This window comes from Triticum aestivum, chromosome 4B (genome assembly GCF_018294505.1).
Source record: "Triticum aestivum cultivar Chinese Spring chromosome 4B, IWGSC CS RefSeq v2.1, whole genome shotgun sequence".
Classification (NCBI taxonomy): domain Eukaryota; kingdom Viridiplantae; phylum Streptophyta; class Magnoliopsida; order Poales; family Poaceae; genus Triticum; species Triticum aestivum.
In genome coordinates this window covers 333108659-333130931 of record NC_057804.1, presented here as the reverse complement: position 1 = coordinate 333130931, position 22273 = coordinate 333108659, and positions in this window count along the sequence as shown.

Here is a 22273-nt window from a genome sequence, read left to right as displayed (position 1 = left end):
GGCATACTGGGCTTCGTTGGGACATCAAGGGATGATTTATTCTCCAACGACGTATGAAAACTTTCACAAGGACATGTGGACCCTAAATTAGTGCCACCTCGTTTATATTACAATTTTGTCTATACAAATCATAAAAGCATATTATGACCTGAGAAGAAAGCGTATTGTGACAGTGAACCCACGGAGTCAATCCGTGCTTTATTATTAGGGAAAGATTTTCCATTGAAGGGAGTGATTTTACCCTTATTTCCATTTATTTATTTTTAGGAGAAAAAAAATATTTTGAATAAATGCCAAATAACTTCTAGACGGTTTTGAATTTGAATTTCAAACCTCTTCAAAATCTTTTTTGTTTTTCCTCATTCAATTATATTTCAGATGCCTCTGAGTTTTTTTGAAGTGTCATATTACTTCTCTCATTTTGAATAACTTTTAGAGAATTCGAATTTTGGAAATTTAAATAACTAAAAAATGAGTTTCCAAATGATTCTTGAAACTTCCAACTCTCTTTCTTCAAATCCGAAGAAGTCATTTTATCTTCTCTCATGAAACTCATTGAGTTGCTTAAAGTTTCTAAGTTTGAAATATTTTTAGACGGAATTCAAATCCCTTTTCATTTCTTTAAATGGAAGAAGTCATATTTTCTTCACTCTAGGGTTTTGTGATGAAATGAATTTGAATTCATCAGATATCAAAGTAAAGATGAAAGTTTTGGGGAAGTCCTTTTATTCCCTCTCATTCAACTTTCAAAAGTTTCAAATGTCCACTCAATTTCACACACAATAACACAACAAGTAGACAAACAACCATAATTATTTATTATATATAAGTTTCCAAAATTTAGAATATTGGGATGTTACAAATTACCGCCCTTAAAATGAATCTTGTCCTCAAGATTCGAAGAGGCTAGAAAGAAGGTTAGGGTTGGAGGATCGTCTTGAAATTCCATTGATTGTCACAACGGTCCTGGGGTACTACCACCATTAGAACTTATGTACTCCTTCCTTTGGATTAGCAATGTCGGTCTTCTCAGATCTTTGAGATAAGTCCTACACTGGGGCTCTTCTGGTAAGGGCATAACCTTTTCCTCCAATCATTGAGTCCTTTCACTCATGGTGAGTTTCTTCTGAGACTGGGTCTTCACAGCTGACAGATCTGTTGCCAATACTAAACAACTATAAAAAAATCTCAGGGTGGTCAACAATTTATGGTTGCTCCTGCAGAGAATGAGTCTGGGTTGAATCTTGTCGTATAACCGACGGTTGGCAACAGTTGCCTGTATAGGGGTCCATCGTTCTACCATTCCATGGTTTTAACAAGGTTTGATATCGTCGTCTCTCTGTGATGGGTAAGTCACTCGGATTTACCATTCTTAATAGCAAGAGCGAACGATACGAGTAATTCGGTATGGTGATCAATCCATTCCGCACCCAGATCATTACCATGTATAAGATTTAGCGAATCTCGCAGTTCTAACACTCGGGCATTCTCACATGCATTGCAGAATTTCTCTTGTACTCAAACCAGGTTTGGATATATCCTTTGGTTCTGCAAGCCTAACATAACGTCTATCGTTTCTTCACCACTCTCTGGTTTTCGTATCCTCCTAAGAAACGTATGTTGATCAAATCATAACTTCTTCCCATATTCCTTCTTCCAGGGAGTTCTTGATCCTTATTAATTTCCTGGGCCTGTGGTTTATGACCCACTTCAACACCTGCATAGCTCTAACTCATCCTGGGAGTTACAATTGTTCCATATTCCAACATTGCACCTACTATAATTCCATCAATACTTCCGTCCTTCATATCCATCATATCAAAAACAAAACTCCAACTCATTTTGTCCAAACTACACTCCATGGAATATCATTATCCTTTCCATTCTACAGTGTCTTCACAGGGTACTACCACCCTTGAAATGCACAAATTCTTCCATGGACCATGTTTCTCATATCCTCGAAACTGGTCCAGATCTATGTGCATAGCATAAGAACTACAATTCAACATATGAAATTAGGACACTTTAACTTTATTGATTCATGAATTCATTACAATCTCTAAGACATCCATTACCTAACTTAACTCATTGAAAATAAATTTGCTTCCTACTACAGTTACTACCAATAATGAAATTCCAACTACTTAGCTCCAGCTTTCATCTTGTCGGGACATTTAGTAGCATAATGCCCTGCTTCAGTGAAAATAGATGACTTCTGACAAGTGTTCGGGCTTCTTGGGCAGGGTGTCTACTCTTTGAGTTCTTGGCATCTTTCCGGACATTTATCAGCGTAATGACCTAAATCCCTATACCTGTAACAAGTGATATGACTCGGGTCCTTCTCTGCAGAAATTGAGTTGTTCTTGGGATGCCTTCATTTTCTCTTCTTGGATTTCTCCGTAATGATCAGAGCTTCTATTCCCTGAGGGTCTAACTTAACTTCTGTTGTCAGGAAGTCTCCGAGATACGCTTCTCTTTGCTTTGTGCAATACTGAGAATAATGTCCTTATTCTCCACATGAATAGCAAGCATTGGAGTAAAATCTAGTTACTCCTTCTCCTTCAGGATCTTCAATAGCTTCCTTCATCGCAGGTTCTTATGAATTTTCCCTGAGGGCTTCTTCCTGCTGCTTGGTTACTTCTTGTACCATGGGGTACATTTGGCACTAAGCCGACAAATGAGTAGCTCCATCACACAGGAAACACGTAACCTGCCCAGTTGGGCATTCTTCAGCTCGGTGATTTCCTTCACAATGAAGGCATCCATCCTTGTGTTCTTCATTGGCGTGCCCTATTTCTCTGCAAATGTTGCTGCCACAAGGTTTCTTCTTTGGGTTATCATAGTGCTTCCGGATAAGACGGGATCTCAACAGAGTCTTCTTGAGTTCCTCCCAAGTGTTTGCTCTGTTGCATCCTTGTATGGCTTGATGCATTTCCCACTAGGTTACAACACCCATGGTAAAATACTGAAGAGCATATTGAACCTCATACTTCCTTGCAATCAAATTTTTCCTGAAATGATTCTCCATGTTTTGAATCCACAGCTCTGCCTCCGGCCGAGTCATAGGTCGAGCGAACGCCAGTACTTATTGATTCGTCGTCTATGGGTCCAAAGGTTTTAGGCTGAGATAAGAGAGGAGAATATAGGGATATACACAACATAGAAACAATTGTTTTTAAGAAACGGGTTTTATTTTGTGGCTGTCGGAAAAACATCAAACAAATGACACCTCACAAATCGTCGCATCTAACGTAAGTATATAACAGGGGTTTGGTATTCTAAAGGTCAAATAATTCTTCAGACTCTTCAAATTCTTTATGTCTTCAGAGTCTTCAACTGTTGTAGCTTCAACTCTTCTAATGCATGGTGAAATCTGCTTTACTCTAAAGAGGTCATCAGTTTTCCAATATCTTGTCCGTCTTGGAGCGGCTTTAGTTGATCCTCCGTGGTCAAAACGGAAAGGGGTATATTCTAACTATTTGAGGTAAGAGGGAATATTTGGTAAAATAAGAAAAGATGAGAAGTAAAGGATCTTTTTGAAAATCAAGTTTTAGAGATATCCTGTCCTAAGGGCTTTCCAGTTTATAGGGTTACGTTCTACAGTCAACATGTGCTCTGATACCATCTCTGTAGCGAACCGACCTCAAACGGTCAAGCCTCTGCGAATCTATGCCATCCCTGGATCAGTATACTGGCACACACAGTACATCAATGTATATATCAAAGTGGAATCACATGTATAAATAACGCAAAACCGATATATACCTCATAAGTCTCAACGAAACAATCAAAAGGGTGTGGAGTCCCATCAACACCATCAGCAAGTTGGGTGTAGGCCATAACCCCTGTATCGTAACTCTTACTCGTCTAAGGAAATGTCTGCAACATCAAACATTGCAACTGTGTAGATCAGTACATTGAATGTACCGGCATGATCATAATAAGAAAACAGATGATAAGACTATTCTATATGCATCATGGCTTTGTGGCTCTATGTCTGAGGTTTTTGTGGAAAAGATGGTTTTATTTTCCCTATAACAAAGGAAATGACCGTAGTCTATAGTATGGAGTTTTCTACTATGACATGGTTCCGCCAACCAATGTCTGACAGCCCAAATCATAATAAAGTTGCCCACAATTAAGTTATGTGTCCGGTGTTGAGTGTTTCAAGATAGGTCCAAGTCCAGAGGCTCAAATTGTCCATAACTGGGGTCACGGATAATCGATTAGGTTTTAACCCTCTACAGAGGTTTGTACACTTTACCCACAAGATTTGATCCCTCCCCTTTCTTCCTCACACTTCAGATTCTTTAAGAACTGGATGATCGAAACATGGTATCCGAAGAGTTCTTGTGACCACTGTCCGGTGCCCATCCAGTCCTACCATAGTTCTACATCTACTGGCATCGTCCCAGCCAAAGTCACCACTAGGGTCAACCAAGCTAGAGCCCATAGTGACTTGTCATTGCACGGGTAAGCTTTTGGGCATGAAGTATGCTTTCGTCTCTTTGCGCCTGGATGGAGCTTTCCATATGATATCACGATGCTTCTCCGGAATCACTGAGTACCAGGCGCACCAATGTACCCTTCTTAACAATTCTCCACCCAGAGGTACATTGGATTCTTGTCTCGAGCCTTGAAGTCTTGAGGCCTTGAAGATGCCATTATGGAGTTCTCGTCATTGACGTAGAGTCCTCCTTCTTCACACCGCTCCTGAGAACTCATACAAAACCCCGTCTACTATAGGGTAGCATTAAAACTATATAATGTCCTAGGCTTGATAACAGGGAGATGGGTTCATACCTCATGCATTATACTCAACTACAAGAAGTCAATATCACTACTGGAGGGATTATGAATGGTGAAACTAGATGCACCAAAAACATAGGTATGAATATCATGATCAAAGTGAACTTGCCTAGTAAGTTGATTAAGATAATAATGCTGTCAGAAACATTGATAAACTATTCGTCACTCCGAGAAAATGTACATAGTCAAACATTGTATTCACATAAGCAACAATTCTAGAAATCAATTATATCAATCAAAATAACAATCAAAAAGCAATAAATAAAACAATAATGGGATCAAAGAAAAACAAATAAAAACCAAAGGAAAACTTCAAAAGAAAAACTTCAAGGAAAACTAATGCAGACCAGCTCACACAAATTTTATCATAACAACACTAAATTACTCTAATAACTTTTCTGTAGCAAAGAAAATATAATTCTACTGAAACAACAGAAAACAATTTACTACAACATTTACTAGCAAAAATAACTAATGTAAAAACTATTATAAACATCTAGTTAACATTATAACAACTATAACAACTAGAGTATACTAAGACAAAAGAAAACGATACTAAAATAACTATGAAAACTTATTTACTCCTAAATAAAAGAACCAACAACAACCTATATTGAAGTAGCCTAAAGAATTACTTTTGTAACTAATAAAACTATTCTATTTACCCTAATTTCATAACTAAGCAACAATAAAGCAAAGTTGTGTCTAAACACTAATAAATATAACCACAAAAATTTGTCTACCGTATCCCAATAGAAACATATAACAACAAGTGAGGAGCTACAAAAACAATTAACTAAAAATATTTAAAAACACTAATTATATGACTAAAACAATTATATAAGCAAAACAATACTGTTTTTGTAGTAAACCTAATTTAAAAAAAACTAAAAACAAATCATTATATGCTACTGGATAGGCAAAACAATAACAAAACAGTAGAAACCATAATCAATCAAAAATATTTTATAAAACTCAAGATATGACCAAAATAGTTATTTGAACAAATTTCATCAAATTCAAATTTAATATACTCAAATTTGAAATCCATTGCACTAACAGAAACTTTAAAAAATTGAATCCAATGCAAAAAGAATCACTCAATTTTGACTTAAGACCTAAAAGATATAAAGAATCTAAAATTAGAAGTATTTGAAACTAAAACAGAAAAATAAAAAAACGCTACGATCGGTCAAAGGCCACGTGGCGCTATGCGGCTGGCCTAAAGCGGTGGCCGAAAAGAGCTATCGGGTGGACGACCTAACCATAACAGAAAATGGTTCGAAAAAAACAGGATCTAATCCACGTCGTTCATCCACGATCTAATGGACGAGAGTGGCTCCGGTGCACATCGCGATGGAGGTGAAGTCCGACGAGGTCGTCGGCGGCGATGGTGGCTAGGGGTTGATTTAGGCGGTTCCTCCTGGGGGTCCTCGGCATCGGGGAGGGCTATGTTCAACGTGGGCGGCGATGGCGAGCACGAGGGTGGCCTCGTCATGGCTCGGGGGCGACGATTGTGACGACGGCGAGCGTGACAGCGGCGATGGCGTACGGTGGTTTGCGGTGTGAGTGTTTTGGGGGCGCTGGAGCTAGGGGAAGTGCATGGGGAGGTGTAGGTAAGGACGGTGAATGTGTGGGTGGCAGCAGCGGGCGTTGGGGTAGTCGGGTTGATGTGGTAGGGCAACAATGGCGAGCGGTGGCGCTTGGATTCTGGCGAGGTCTCAAGGGGGCAGCAGTGGTTCTCGGTGAGGGGAAAAGGGGGAATCGGATAAGGGCAAGGGGTATTTATAGGGAGGGGTCGAGTTGGAGGAGGGGGCGGATCGGGGATGCGATCTTGAGGATCACGGGATACGGCGGCGGTCTTTCCGGTGAGCTCTACCCCGCGGCTTGCGGAGGAGGAAGAAGACGGGTGGGGTACATCGGTTAGTGAAATGAGAGTGAGCGAGGGGGACAGGCGTTTGGTCGAGGGATTCAGGCGCGGGCGTGTTGTTGGGCCGGCGGCTAGCTGTTAGCTGGGCCGCGGCGTGAGGGGAGAGAGAGCGAGTGGGCCTCGATGGCTTCAGCCGGAAACAAAACTTTTTTTCTTAAATAGAGAAAGAAAACTAGAAAAATAATAAATAATATAAATATAAATATACATAGGCATATTATATATCAAATTGTTCAGAAAAAATGAATCCTAAAACATGAACATATTTTCAGGTTCAAATAAAATCTAAAAAAATCACAAAAGTAAAACAGTGCTACTGTTGCATAAAACCCAATAAAAATCATTTTAAAGATAGCAAAATGATTTCAAATTTATTTATCCTAATTTTCCATCTAAGTTAATAATTTTACCCTTATTCCCATTTATTTATTTTTAGGATAAAAAATAATTTGAATAAAAGCCAAATAACTCCTAAACGGTTTTGAATTACAATTTCAAACCGCTTCCAACATTTTTTTTTGTTTTTCCTCATTCAATTATATTTCAAATGCCTCTGAATGTTTCTTGCAGTGTCATATTACTTCTCTCATTTTGAATAACTTATTGAGAATTTGAAATTTGGAAATTTAAATAACTTAAAAATGACTTTCCAAATGATTCCTTGAAACTTCCAACTCTCTTTCTTGAAATCTGAAGAAGTTATTTTATCTTCTCTCATGAAACTTGTTGAGTTGCTTAAAGTTTCTAAATTTGAAATATTTTCAGATGGAATTCAAATCATTTCAAATCCCTTTCCATTTGTTTAAATGGAAGAAGTCATATTTTCTTCGCTCTAGGGTTTCGTGATGAAATGAATTTGAAATGACTTCTTCCATTTAAAGAAACCCTAGAGCGTGAGGTTAGCAATGCGGTTCTTAGCAGTGGAGAGCTTCGTGTTCTTGGTGGAGAGGGAAGTCTGTAGCTCAGCCAAGGTGTGGGCCACCTTCTATGCATCAGCTTTAATTGTCGAGACCTCTTAGGTGTTGGAGGCTAGAGCTTCTTTACCTTGGCGTCCAACTCCTCCTTGGCGGCTCCGGTTTCATATGCAGCCTTGGCGGCCTCGGCTAGTTTGCCAACCTGATCCAATGCTTAAGCTTATAGGGCTTCTTTGTGCTTCTGCTCTAGCTCCTGGGTCCGCCGCGCAAGCATAGTTTGGATCTCCTCATCCTTGTCGCGCAACTATGCGGTAAATGAATCCGCTTCTCGCTCAGACAATTTGCTGCCAGAGATGCCGCTTCCTGCTTGGCAGCCTCAAGCGTTTCCTCTTTGCTCTTGATACTTTGAAGCTTATCTTCATACAATTTGCTGATCTCTGAGATCCTCTCGTCTAGCTTCTTTTCAATCAACTCCATGGCTTCCCGCTCCGCTTGGATCTTATCCCAGCATTTGCTATATCGCTTTTGCACATCCTAGAAACCGATAGCCATTGTTTTCAAGCTGACAAGATTAGCTACGCTGTTGTCGGTGGTGCCTGTTTCAGTGGGGCGGCAGGACAAGGGGATGATGATCCCGAAAAATTCATCTTCAGGGGTAGTCTTCCTGGCATCAGATGAGCTGGGGGCTTCAGAATGCGACAGTTGAAGAGAAGGCACCAATGGAATTGTTGTGGGTCGTTCCTTAGGCGGGACTAGGTTATTGACGGTGCTTGGGTCCATATTGCTAACATCTCTCATCTTAACATTAGCACTGGCGGAGGCAGGTGTGCTGCCCAGAGCCTTGCCGGCTTTCTCAGTGGCCTTCCTGGCCTCTTTGGCTTTTGATATTGCAGCCTCTGTAATAGAAATTCTGGTAGCCTGATCAGCTGCATTCTTTGCAATCTATTGGACATCTACAATGGGCTCCTCCTCTCCCAATAGAGTCGAGTATATAAGATGGGAAAAAGGTCAAACAATAGAAGGAATTCAAAGTTCTAATCAAGTTCAAGAAGACAAAAAGAAGAGAAACCAACAAAGATAAAAGAGCACTCTCCAAAGCTTTACTTTGGCTGGCTTGTGGAGCAGACCTTGTTTCTTTTTCGTCAACATTAGTTGATGTTGCTTGGTCCCCGACAACATTGGTTGATAGCGGGTCCTTGATGCGGGCAAGTTCTGTCAGAAATCAGGCTTCGGGGACCCACAGGTTCAAACTCCGGGGTGCACTCGTTCCTACCGCCCTATCTTACCCTGCAGCTACCCACGACGAGGCTACAGTGAGAGCGAGCTAGCGAGAGAGGTCTGACGACACAGCGGTTACCCAGGTTCAGGCCACCTTACAGTGTAAAACCCTACTCCTGCTTGGTTGGGAATGCTCTGGCTACAGGAAGAGTACAAGGTTAGGGTTCGGGGGGTTCGATCCCCCGAAAACATTGGCGGGAAGGGTTGCTACACAACGGTAAGTTTGAAGGGGAACAGGAACACGGTCTATCCTGGCAAAAGGCGGTCTTCGCGTGCAAAGCCGCCGTCCATGACGTGCCGGTGGGCTCAGGGGTGACCTCCACCCTATGTGCTCGTCGTCATGGTCTTCTTTCACCAATCGGCCAACCTTTGGGGGTTGCTTCGGGAACCGTCTTACTAGCCGTACTCCCTTAGCATAACAAAGGAAATCCTCCACATCCGTGCATGCTGGCATGGACTCTACCGCCGTTCGTTATAGCACGCATCACCCACATGCTGGACACGAGACCGTGTGACCGAGCCGAGCAGCGCCTGCCTCGCTCGCCCCAGGGAAGGTGCCTCGCGGGAAAACCTCAGGAGGCGGCCTCGCCAGAGGTCTTCATGTGGCTCTCAGCGAAGCCGCTGAGTCTGCTCGGGATGCCTGCTTCCTGGGGTCTCATCAGGGAAGGCCCTCATGAGGGGTCTTGCTCAGGGCGGCCGCTGGTGGCACACCCAGGGGGCTCTTGCCATGCGCCGCATCCTGAGCCGAAGGCAGACGGGCGTGGATACTAATGCGGAGCATCCTTCGGTCATCCCCATGGACCTTCCATCACCTCACCAAGCCTCAAGGGGACCCATGACTAGAGCATGTGCTAGAGCTCTCGAGACCGAGGTGACTTCTCTCCTTAATGATATCTCATATGATCCTCTCGAGACATGGCTACTACCTCAATCAGAAATGTTGTGCATGATTAGGTACCAAGAGGACCCTCCCGAGGATGCACGTGAAGATGGTCAAGACCCCAAGTCCGTGGAAGAAGAGAACCCATGGAAGAAGGCAAGGACAGCCTCCAGGCACCAGACATACGGCCAGGACCCCGGACATCCGGCCCCTGGAGATCCACAAGGCCAGGCATCTGCAGAATAAGCTACAGGGACCGGACATCCAGCGTCCAGCCCAGACATCCGGCCCCCACCGGAAATCTGGCCTAAATCTCGGACATCCGGCACTGGTGTCCAGGGAGCACAGAAGCTTGCCCCGACAGCCCGGACATCCGGCATTCGCCCCGGACATCCGGCGCCTCCCGAAGCCGCAGACATCCGGCCCCTCCGAGCGGATATCCAGCGTCGCCCCTCAAGTGCACAGAAGAGTCAACCCCACTGGCCTGGACATCCGGCCCCTCCAGCCCGAACATCCGGCACCTCGTGAGCGCCCGGACATCCGGTGCCCTCTGCCTGCATGCAGCTCCTTTGGGCCGTGACCCATGTACCCCTTCGCCCTTTGACTATATATACTCCTTCATCCCATACGTTCTAGGGTTAGCATTGGTTTAGCTCATATTTTGTGTGAGAGCCTTGCTCATCCACTTGGTTACTTCTCCTCGAAGCTCACGACCTCTTCGGAGAAGATCCCCCAAGCGGATTCAAGACCCCTTCAAGGGAACACAATCAAGACCTCCTCACGGAGAAGAACAGCTACCTTTGTATCTTTCCTTTGTTGATTTTGAATCTTGTGCTACCTTATGTGTTCGGTGATCTAGCCCTTGTGTGATTTATTACTTGTCGGTTGAGTGATTCTCTCGTTTTTTCCCCGTGTTTTCCCTTGTGTTTTCCGCGCGTTCTTCGTATTTCCCCGTAGGATCCACTCCAAACGTGAAAGATCGGCCCCATAGGGATCCGCCCTACATCATCTTGGTATCATGAGCCACGTTGATCACGTTTTTGGAGCCCCTACCCCTCTTTTTCTAGCTTGATTTTGTTGATTTCGTCCTAAATCCGAAAATCCCCACCAAAAATAGCCCCAATATTTTTTTTGTGATCTGTTGGTGTGATGAAGTTTTGTTGGATTGGATCCACGGATCTGCTTTGCTTCGAGTTGATCTAGCTTTTCCCCATCTCTCCCACAATTTCCATCCACAAATTCGTCCGAATTTTGCCCGGAGTTGCCCTTTTGCCCGCGGTGTTCCTCGAGTTCGTCCACGATCCAGGCGCCCGCACATCCGGCAGCTGGCACAGACATCCGGCCCCTGGGAGCAGCAACTCCATCCCCCATGCCCATTTCCTCATACTTTCCCCCAATTTTGCCCCGGTGCCCACACTTACTTCCGCAAACTCCCAACGTTTCCATAAACACCACCACCGCTCACCGCTACCTCCTATGTCGATTTTGGCACATTTTGGTCTTTGAGATTTTGAGTTGTGGTTCCCGTGTCCTATTGTGTTTCGGCTATATAGGTACGCTTCGACATCACCATCACCACCGCTCAGCTCCATCGACTACTCAACAACGCCAAGGACGGTAACTTCGACGACATCTTTGTCATAACTTGCAATTGCATTGATACCCCACATGGCCTTACTTTTGCGTAGCTTACCCATTGAGACTAGCCATTGAGTATTGCCGGCAACATGACTTGTGCACATTAGTGATCATACTCCATAGCATACATACCATAACATCGTGGTGCATACCTTGGAATCAACTTGTGTGTCACAAAATTGTCATAGCATACACAATTGCTATCTTGGTTCGTGAAGTTTTGCATGAGAAAAGAGCTCAAAAATGAAAGAGCCACCCAAGCTTTTAAGCAAAGAGGAAAGATAAGCAAATAGCTTATGAGAAAGAACCATAGCATCATACTACATTAAGATTGTCATATAAGATCATCTTGGATCATAGCACCGAAATACCATACATATAGCATACTTGGGATAGAGATCGTTGCATTTTTGCCTAGTAGGTTGTGCACAAGCTCCGTATCCGCCTATTGTGCAATCATGCTAGAGTCTCTCTAGTATTGTGCAACAAGAGCATTTTCGTGGATTCCACATTTTGGCTCACTTTTGGTTTGCACAATCCCATTTATCTATTTGCATGTGTGTTTCCGTGTTCCCCTACTTGCTTCGTCTACTTGTTGCATTTGCAAATTTGTGAATCTTTTCCAACATTATTGAATCTCGCTTTCAATTGCATCAAATTTTGTGCCACCATCCTAACCAAGCTCCACCATAAGCTTTTACTTGTGTAGGTGTGAGAACCGACAAGAATTGGTACCGATAGTGCTATCTCATTGTCCGCATTTGAGTGAACTTGATTCATCATCAACATTGGTCAAAGGTACATTGGTATAAGTTCTTCTCCTTCTACCACTCACATTTTGCTTGAAATGATGGATAGGCCAAGTACTTCTACCAACCCACTCTTCACTGAGCAAGACGATGACATGTCATCATACGTCACCAAGAGCCACCTCTTTGGTGCACAACGAGCGTTGCATCAAGAGCAACAAGCAATGAACGACCGCATCGACAACCTCGCCACTGACTTGCGACTCTCCGAGCAACGTACAAGAGACTACTTCGACAACAAGCTCGACGCGCACAAGCAAGAGAACGATGCAAGAATGGACGAGATCCGCGCCTTGTTGGTCAACCGGCCTCCTTCTACATCGTCATACTCAAGACGGAGCCACTCAAGTCGACACTCCAACGACTCCTTCTCCAGCTCAAGTACACCGTCATAGAACACTCTTCGACGAGCCGCGCGTCAAGACCGTCATGCATCTCGCAACCCGCTACACGTCAAGCATTCACAAGAGCAAGCCCATGAGCAAGTCCCTCGTCCTCAATCAAACCTAGTCACTTTTGCTCAAGCTCAAGAACGACAACGACTACGGCGCCAAGAGGAAGAACGAGCGCGTCTACACCAAGAGCAACAAGACGCCGAGGCTCAACGTCTTCAACAACAACTACGTGAAGTGCAAGCTCTTGAGGCGCAACGTGCCCTTCAAGAATCAAGTCGAGCTATCACCAACCGCAATCGCGAATGGCGTAATAAAGAGGAAGCCCTTCGAGAAGAAATCCAAGAGAGGAACTACCAACCGCATGTGCAACGTCAAGCTCCACAAGCTCCTTCACAAGCTCGTCAAGCTCCACCTCAACCTCAAGTTCAATAATAGCAAGTTGATCATGGACTTCCTCCACGCCAAGAGCAACATGAGGATGAGTACCCTCCACGTCAAGGGCAATCATCACCATCGCCAACAACACAATGAAGAGCAACGCTATGGCAAGCTCAAATTCACAATGCCCAAGTTCAATGGAAGCAATGATCCCAAAGAATACCTCTCATGGGCATTGAAGGTCGACAAAATCTTTCGTTTGCACAACTATGAGGAAGAGAAGAAGATCGCTATGGCATCACTTGAGTTCCAAGACTATGTGCTCATATGGTGGGAACAAGTCCTTGAGCGCCGACAAGCAAGAGGTGAACCTCCAATCACCACTTGGGCTCAAATGAAAGATGTCATGCGAGCACGTTTTGTGCCCACATACTACAACCGCGATCTCTTCAAGAAGCTACAACTCCTCAAACAAGGAACAAGGAGTTGATGAGGACATCAATACAATTGTTACACCCACAGCCCCTGCTGCTATACATACTGGACCAATTACTAGAGCTCGTGCACGCCAACTAAATTACCAGGTACTTTCGTTTCTTGGTAATGATTCTAATATTCATGAGAATATGATGCTGCCTAAATTGGATACATTTGTTTTGCTTACAAATGAAGGGCCTAGCTTGGAGAAGGATGAACATTGGAGCAAGAACAAGCATGGAGATGATGGCATGCGCAAGGGGAACAAGAACGGAGTTACAAGTGATGATTTCAGGACTTTGAAGCCACCATAATGGGTGCATGAAGCCTTGGACGAAATATACAAGATGCCACTTCATAAATTTCGTCCCGAGGCTATTTTAGGTGCTGCGTCACCTTATTATTGGGCCAGGCCCATGTAATTTCGAAATACATAAGTATAGGCTATTTTTAGAGTCCGTATGTGTGGGGAAACAAGAGATAGGGTTGATTTCGGACCCCTCCACCAAGGGCCACGAAATTCCCCCCTCTTCCTCCATATATACAGCCCTTAGGGCATCGTTTAGACTTTGGGTTTTGTTTAGATTAAAAGTTCGCCATAGCTGCAACTTCGTGTACTTTGTTTGTGTTCAACGACCAGACAAAGGCGTCACAGAACCCCACCTTGATCAGTAAAGCTTTCATCTTATATTCGCAATATCCAGATTGCAATCTTAGTTTCTTGCTTGTTCTTCGTTTGCTCGCAGGAAACAGACCCTCGTGGTCAGGTTGATCGTGCTTCGGCGTGGTCAATAACCTCTCGGAGTTGGTTTAGCGATTGCTAAGGCGCGACGTCCTCGCACGTTCGTAGTCGGATCGTCAAAGTCGACTTCCACCAAAGCGATATCCATCATCTCATCGAAAGACGGGACACCTTTGCCTCTATCACCAAGATTAGAGGTCATATCAAAATGATTAAACATTGGTTCTTTTGCATCAATAGTTAATTCAATGGGTGCACTCAAAATTGTTGGTATTTCAGTTGTTTGATCACATGGCAAAGTCAAATTATCAACGTAGTCCTCTAAAATAGGTGGTGTGATCAAAGTAGTGGGTAGCTCATCAGATGGTGCATTCAAATTGATAAGGCATTCATCATTCTCATGTAGAGATGGAAGATCAGTACCTGTGTCTGATAGAGGCAAAGGTGTCCCGTCTTTCGATGAGATGGTGGATTTCGCTTTGGTGGAAGTCGACTTTGACGATCCGACTACGAACGTGCGAGGACGTCGCGCCTTAGCAATCGCTAAACCAACTCCGAGAGGTTATTGACCACGCCGGAGCACGATCAACCTGACCACGAGGGTCTGTTTCCTGCGAGCAAACGAAGAACAAGCAAGAAACTAAGATTGCAATCTGGATATTGCGAATATAAGATGAAAGCTTTATTGATCAAGGTGGGGTTCTGTGACGCCTTTGTCTGGTCGTTGAACACAAACGAAGTACGCGAAGTTGCAGCTATGGCGAACTTTTAATCTAAACAAAACCCAAAGTCTAAACGATGCCCTAAGGGCTGTATATATGGAGGAAGAGGGGGGAATTTCGTGGCCCTTGGTGGAGGGGTCCGAAATCAACCCTATCTCTTGTTTCCCCACACATACGGACTCTAAAAATAGCCTATACTTATGTATTTCGAAATTACATGGGCCTGCCCCAATAATAAGGTGACGCAGCACCTAAAATAGCCTCGGGACGAAATTTATGAAGTGGCATCTTGTATATTTCGTCCAAGGCTTCATGCACCCATTATGGTGGCTTCAAAGTCCTGAAATCATCACTTGTAACTCCGTTCTTGTTCCCCTTGCGCATGCCATCATCTCCATGCTTGTTCTTGCTCCAATGTTCATCCTTCTCCAAGCTAGGCCCTTCATTTGTAAGCAAAACAAATGTATCCAATTTAGGCAGCATCATATTCTCATGAATATTAGAATCATTACCAAGAAACGAAAGTACCTGGTAATTTAGTTGGCGTGCACGAGCTCTAGTAATTGGTCCAGTATGTATAGCAGGAGGGGCTGTGGGTGTAACAATTGTATTGATGTCCTCATCATCCTCCCCTTCTTGAAATGAAGTCGTCCTCGACGGAAGTTCATCTTCCTCACCCAAATAAGGCTTCAAATCTGCAATGTTAAAAGTGGGACTAACCCCAAAATCTGCAGGCAGCTCAAGTTTATATGCATTATCATTTATTTTCTCTAACACCTTAAAGGGACCATCAGCACGTGGCATTAACTTTGATTTGCGCAAATCAGGAAATCTATCCTTACGCAAATGTAACCAAACAAGATCTCCAGGTGCAAACACAACATGTTTTCTACCCTTATCTCCAGCAAGTTTATATTTAGCATTCATGCGCTCAATGTTTTCCTTAGTTAACTCATGCATTTTTAAAATCAATTCAGCACGTTGTTTAGCATCAAAATTAACCTTCTCTGAAGATGGAAGAGGCAACAAATCAATAGGTGCACGAGGTAGGAAACCATACACAACTTCAAAAGGGCACATCTTAGTAGTAGAATGCAATGAACGATTATAAGCAAATTCAATATGAGGCAAGCATTCCTGATGAGGACATCAATACAATTGTTACACCCACAGCCCCTGCTGCTATACATACTGGACCAATTACTAGAGCTCGTGCACGCCAACTAAATTATCAGGTACTTTCGTTTCTTGGTAATGATTCTAATGTTCATGAGAATATGACGCTGCCTAAATTGGATACATTTGTTTTGCTTACAAATGAAGGGCCTAGCTTGGAGAAGGATGAACATTGGAGCAAGAACAAGAATGGAGTTACAAGTGATGATTTCAGGACTTTGAAGCCACCATAATGGGTGCATGAAGCCTTGAACGAAATATACAAGATGCCACTTCATAAATTTCGTCCCGAGGCTATTTTAGGTGCTGCGTCACCTTATTATTGGGCCAGGCCCATGTAATTTCGAAATACATAAGTATAGGCTATTTTTAGAGTCCGTATGTGTGGGGAAACAAGAGATAGGGTTGATTTCGGACCCCTCCACCAAGGGCCACGAAATTCCCCCCTCTTCCTCCATATATACAGCCCTTAGGGCATCGTTTAGACTTTGGGTTTTGTTTAGATTAAAAGTTCGCCATAGCTGCAACTTCGCGTACTTCGTTTGTGTTCAACGACCAGACAAAGGCGTCACAGAACCCCACCTTGATCAATAAAGCTTTCATCTTATATTCGCAATATCCAGATTGCAATCTCAGTTTCTTGCTTGTTCTTCGTTTGCTCGCAGGAAACAGACCCTCGTGGTCAGGTTGATCGTGCTCCGGCGTGGTCAATAACCTCTCGGAGTTGGTTTAGCGATTGCTAAGGCGCGACGTCCTCGCACGTTCGTAGTCGAATCGTCAAAGTCGACTTCCACCAAAGCGATATCCATCATCTCATCGAAAGACGGGACACCTTTGCCTCTATCAAGTGGTATCAGATTTCCAGGTTGCTCGGTGAGATTTTACAGTTTTTCGTAGTTTAGATCGAGTCTGTTCTTCATACCTACAGTCCACGAAAAAGCCACAAAAAAATTAGGGTTAGTTCATCATATCCGAACCAATCTGAGCCTTTGCATAATCTTTTTAGGGTTTTGCTTTGTTGAATTTGCGGTTGCATCGTCGTGTCTAGTTGCTGGTCTTAGAGTCTAGTCTTTTAGAGTTTCGAGTTCTGGTCATAAGTTGTCACGCCGCCGCCGCACCATCATCATCGCCCCTGCCATCCACCACCACCGCTCCGAATCCGTATCCATATACCACCACCGATCCATATCCATATACTACCACCACCGCTGCCATATACCACCACCATATATCCACCACCAATCCGAGTTCCTTGATTATTAGGGTTGTTTTCGAGATCCATCTAGTTTCCGATTCGTGTTTCCTTGCCGGAGTAGGGTAGCCACGCTCCGTTTAGGCCCAAAATTTTTCGAAAACGCATTTTTCGAAAAAAATTCTGGCTATCCTATTTTTAGGTGTTTCTGAGTGTTTTGAGACAGGTGCCATTATAGGAAGTTTTTTTTGACCCGTTTCAAGTTTTTGGGTCCGGGCAGTCAAAAAAAAAAAATTGGTCGAAAAAATTTCGTGCCCATCCTGTCAGTTTGAGCTAAGAAGAGTTTTGAGACACTCGCCATTATAGTGATTTTTCGCAAAAAAAAAAGCAGCGCAAAAAAAAGGCAGCGCAAAAAAAAATCAGAGTGTGCTTTTCCCTTGTTTACTTGCCGCGCCGTGATTTTGTTGGTGTTCTAGGCTCGCGTCTCTAGCACAGTCTAGCCTAGGACCAGCACAGTACCGTCGTTGAGCGTTTATTCAACTTTGCATCTCTGAATTGATTATTGCTGACCCTTTTTGCTACCATACTATAAGCCTTCCCAGCTCCACATACATCTACGTCGTGTGTTTGACTCTCCCTGGTAATCGCTCTATCCAAGCTTTGAGAGTTTTTTGACTACAACGGTTGCCGATCACCGCCTGCTGCTGGGTAAGAACTGGTAAGAATTTGAGATTTGCTTGACGGATTTGTGATACACCACCACCACTTCTTAGTAGTCTGTAGGATCATATTCTTGTGTGTTTCTATTGCTGCTAACCATGCCAGGATCACAAGCCGACGAGATTGACTGGGAGAATTTATCGAACAAGGAGCTTCATGATAAGTTTCAGCAAATGATGACTGAACAGGTGCAAGATGTGCTGAACAATTTTGAAGAGGCCATGGAGAAGATCACTGGCCTTGAGAAGACGTTCGAAACAAAGCTCGATAACAAGTTTAATGAATTGCTCGCGCGTCTTCCACCACCACCACCCGCTGCACCTAACGCACCTCTCCAACAACAACAACAACGACTACCTCCACGTCGCGAAGCGGACCTCCGCCGAGCAAGCCGTGTTCCTCTTGCGTTTGGCCAAACTGTTGGTGCTGCTGTTGATACTTCTGTGGCTCCTGCTGCTGATGCGGAGGAGGATGATTATGTGGGAGATTATGAGGATGAGGTTGATCAAAATCAACACTACATGCAGCCACCTGTACCACCACCAGCAGGTCGACCTCAGGTATATATTCGTAATGGTAGGCCTGCACCACCACCTCAGGTACGAGATGATGTCCATATTCCTAAACTGAAATTGAATATTCCACCATTTGAGGGTAGATATGTTCCTGATATATATCTTACTTGGGAGTTAGAAACTGAACAACGATTTACATGTTTACAATATCCTGAGGAGAGACGAGTTGCTGCTGCCGTTTGTGCTTTCACTAGTTTTGCATGTGTATGGTGGTCTGAACATTGTAGATTATATCCTATTCCAACCACTTGGGCTGCTTTGAAAACTGCTATGCGTACGCGTTGGGTTCCACCATATTATCAACGTGAATTGCTTCAAAAATTGCAGTGTTTAAGACAAGGGAAAAATTCTGTAGAAGAATATTATCAGGAATTACAAACTGGCATGATTAGATGTGGTATTGTTGAGGAGAATGAAGCTATGCTTGCACGTTTTCTAGGTGGATTAAATAGAGAGATTCAGACCATTCTAGACTATAAGGAGTATACTAATATCACTCGTTTATTCCATCTTGCTTGTAAAGCTGAACGTGAAGTGCAGGATCGACAAGCATTGGGGCGAACTAACTTTTCTGCAGGCCGACCTTCATCATGGACACCACGTGCATCTTCTACTTCAACTGCACCAGCACCTCCATCCGGTGCCACCTCCAACCGTGATACAAGAAAACAGGCACAACCACCATTATCTGCCAAGAGCGCACCTGCGGGGCCTGCACAGCGTTCTTCTTCTTCCATGGCATCAACAGGGCACACAAGTGATATTATTTGTCGTCGTTGTCAGGGAGGAGGTCATTATGCGAGAGAATGCAAATCTCCGCGTGTGATGATTGCTACCGCGGATGGTGGATATGAGTCCGCTAGTGACTATGATGAGGAGACTTTGGCTCTTATTACACGTGAAGAACATGGTGGAGATGATTCTGATCATGAGACGCAATACATGGCTCCTGAAGACGCTGACAGGTATGAATGTTTAGTTGCTCAACGTGTTTTGAGTGTGCAGGTCACACAAGCTGAGCAAAATCAGAGGCACAATTTGTTCCATACCAAGGGTGTTGTGAAGGAACGTTCTGTGCGCGTCATCATAGACGGAGGGAGCTGCAACAACTTGGCTAGCATGGAGATGGTGGAGAAGCTTTCTCTCACCACAAGACCACATCCACATCCTTACTACATCCAATGGTTCAACAACAGCGGCAAGGTTAAGGTAACACGTACTGTTCGTGTGCATTTTAGTATCTCTACATATGCTGATTATGTTGATTGTGATGTGGTACCTATGCAAGCATGTTCCTTATTACTTGGTAGACCATGGCAATTTGATAAAAATTCTGTACACCATGGTAGAAACAATCACTATACTCTTGTTCATAAGGATAAAAATATTACTTTGCTTCCTATGACCCCTGATTCCATTTTGAAAGATGATATTAATAGAGCTAATAAAGCACAACAGGAGAAGAATAAGAGTGAAAATCAGATTGTGGCAAAAGAATTTGAGCAACAAATGAAGCCTAATAATAAACCATCTAGTGTTGCTTCTGAAATTAAATTGAAACGTGCATGTTTATTTGCCACCAAATCTGATATTGATGAGCTAGATTTCAGCAAATCTGTTTGCTATGCTTTTGTGTGCAAAGAGGCATTATTTTCATTCGAGGACGTGCCTTCCTCTTTGCCTCCTGCTGTCACTAACATTTTGCAGGAGTTCGCTGACGTTTTTCCACAAGACGTGCCACCGGGATTACCGCCTATTCGAGGGATTGAGCATCAGATCGACTTAATTCCCGGTGCTTCACTGCCAAACCGTGCACCATACCATACCAATCCAGAGGAGACGAAGGAGATTATGCGTCAAGTACAAGAGCTTCTCGACAAAGGTTATATACGCGAATCCCTTAGTCCTTGTGCTGTTCCTATTATTCTAGTGCCGAAAAAGGATGGTACATCACGTATGTGTGTTGATTGTAGAGGCATTAATAATATTACTATTCGTTATCGTCATCCTATTCCTAGGCTAGATGATATGCTTGATGAATTGAGTGGCTCTACAGTATTCTCCAAAGTTGATTTGCGTAGTGGCTACCATCAAATTCGTATGAAATTGGGAGATGAATGGAAAACAGCATTTAAAACTAAGTTTGGATTATATGAGTGGTTAGTTGATAGAGGCAAAGGTGTCCCGTCTTTCGATGAGATGGTGGATTTCGCTTTGGTGGAAGTCGACTTTGACGATCCGACTACGAACGTGCGAGGACGTCGCGCCTTAGCAATCGCTAAACCAACTCCGAGAGGTTATTGACCACGCCGGAGCACGATCAACCTGACCACGAAGGTCTGTTTCCTGCGAGCAAACGAAGAACAAGCAAGAAACTAAGATTGCAATCTGGATATTGCGAATATAAGATGAAAGCTTTATTGATCAAGGTGGGGTTCTGTGACGCCTTTGTCTGGTCGTTGAACACAAACGAAGTACGCGAAGTTGCAGCTATGGCGAACTTTTAATCTAAACAAAACCCAAAGTCTAAACGATGCCCTAAGGGCTGTATATATGGAGGAAGAGGGGGGAATTTCGTGGCCCTTGGTGGAGGGGTCCGAAATCAACCCTATCTCTTGTTTCCCCACACATACGGACTCTAAAAATAGCCTATACTTATGTATTTCGAAATTACATGGGCCTGCCCCAATAATAAGGTGACGCAGCACCTAAAATAGCCTCGGGACGAAATTTATGAAGTGGCATCTTGTATATTTCGTCCAAGGCTTCATGCACCCATTATGGTGGCTTCAAAGTCCTGAAATCATCACTTGTAACTCCGTTCTTGTTCCCCTTGCGCATGCCATCATCTCCATGCTTGTTCTTGCTCCAATGTTCATCCTTCTCCAAGCTAGGCCCTTCATTTGTAAGCAAAACAAATGTATCCAATTTAGGCAGCATCATATTCTCATGAATATTAGAATCATTACCAAGAAACGAAAGTACCTGGTAATTTAGTTGGCGTGCACGAGCTCTAGTAATTGGTCCAGTATGTATAGCAGGAGGGGCTGTGGGTGTAACAATTGTATTGATGTCCTCATCATCCTCCCCTTCTTGAAATGAAGTCGTCCTCGACGGAAGTTCATCTTCCTCACCCAAATAAGGCTTCAAATCTGCAATGTTAAAAGTGGGACTAACCCCAAAATCTGCAGGCAGCTCAAGTTTATATGCATTATCATTTATTTTCTCTAACACCTTAAAGGGACCATCAGCACGTGGCATTAACTTTGATTTGCGCAAATCAGGAAATCTATCCTTACGCAAATGTAACCAAACAAGATCTCCAGGTGCAAACACAACATGTTTTCTACCCTTATCTCCAGCAAGTTTATATTTAGCATTCATACGCTCAATGTTTTCCTTAGTTAACTCATGCATTTTTAAAATCAATTCAGCACGTTGTTTAGCATCAAAATTAACCTTCTCCGAAGATGGAAGAGGCAACAAATCAATAGGTGCACGAGGTAGGAAACCATACACAACTTCAAAAGGGCACATCTTAGTAGTAGAATGCAATGAACGATTATAAGCAAATTCAATATGAGGCAAGCATTCTGTCGTGGTTCTAAGCCTGACAGTAGAGTGGAGGGTAGGTATGG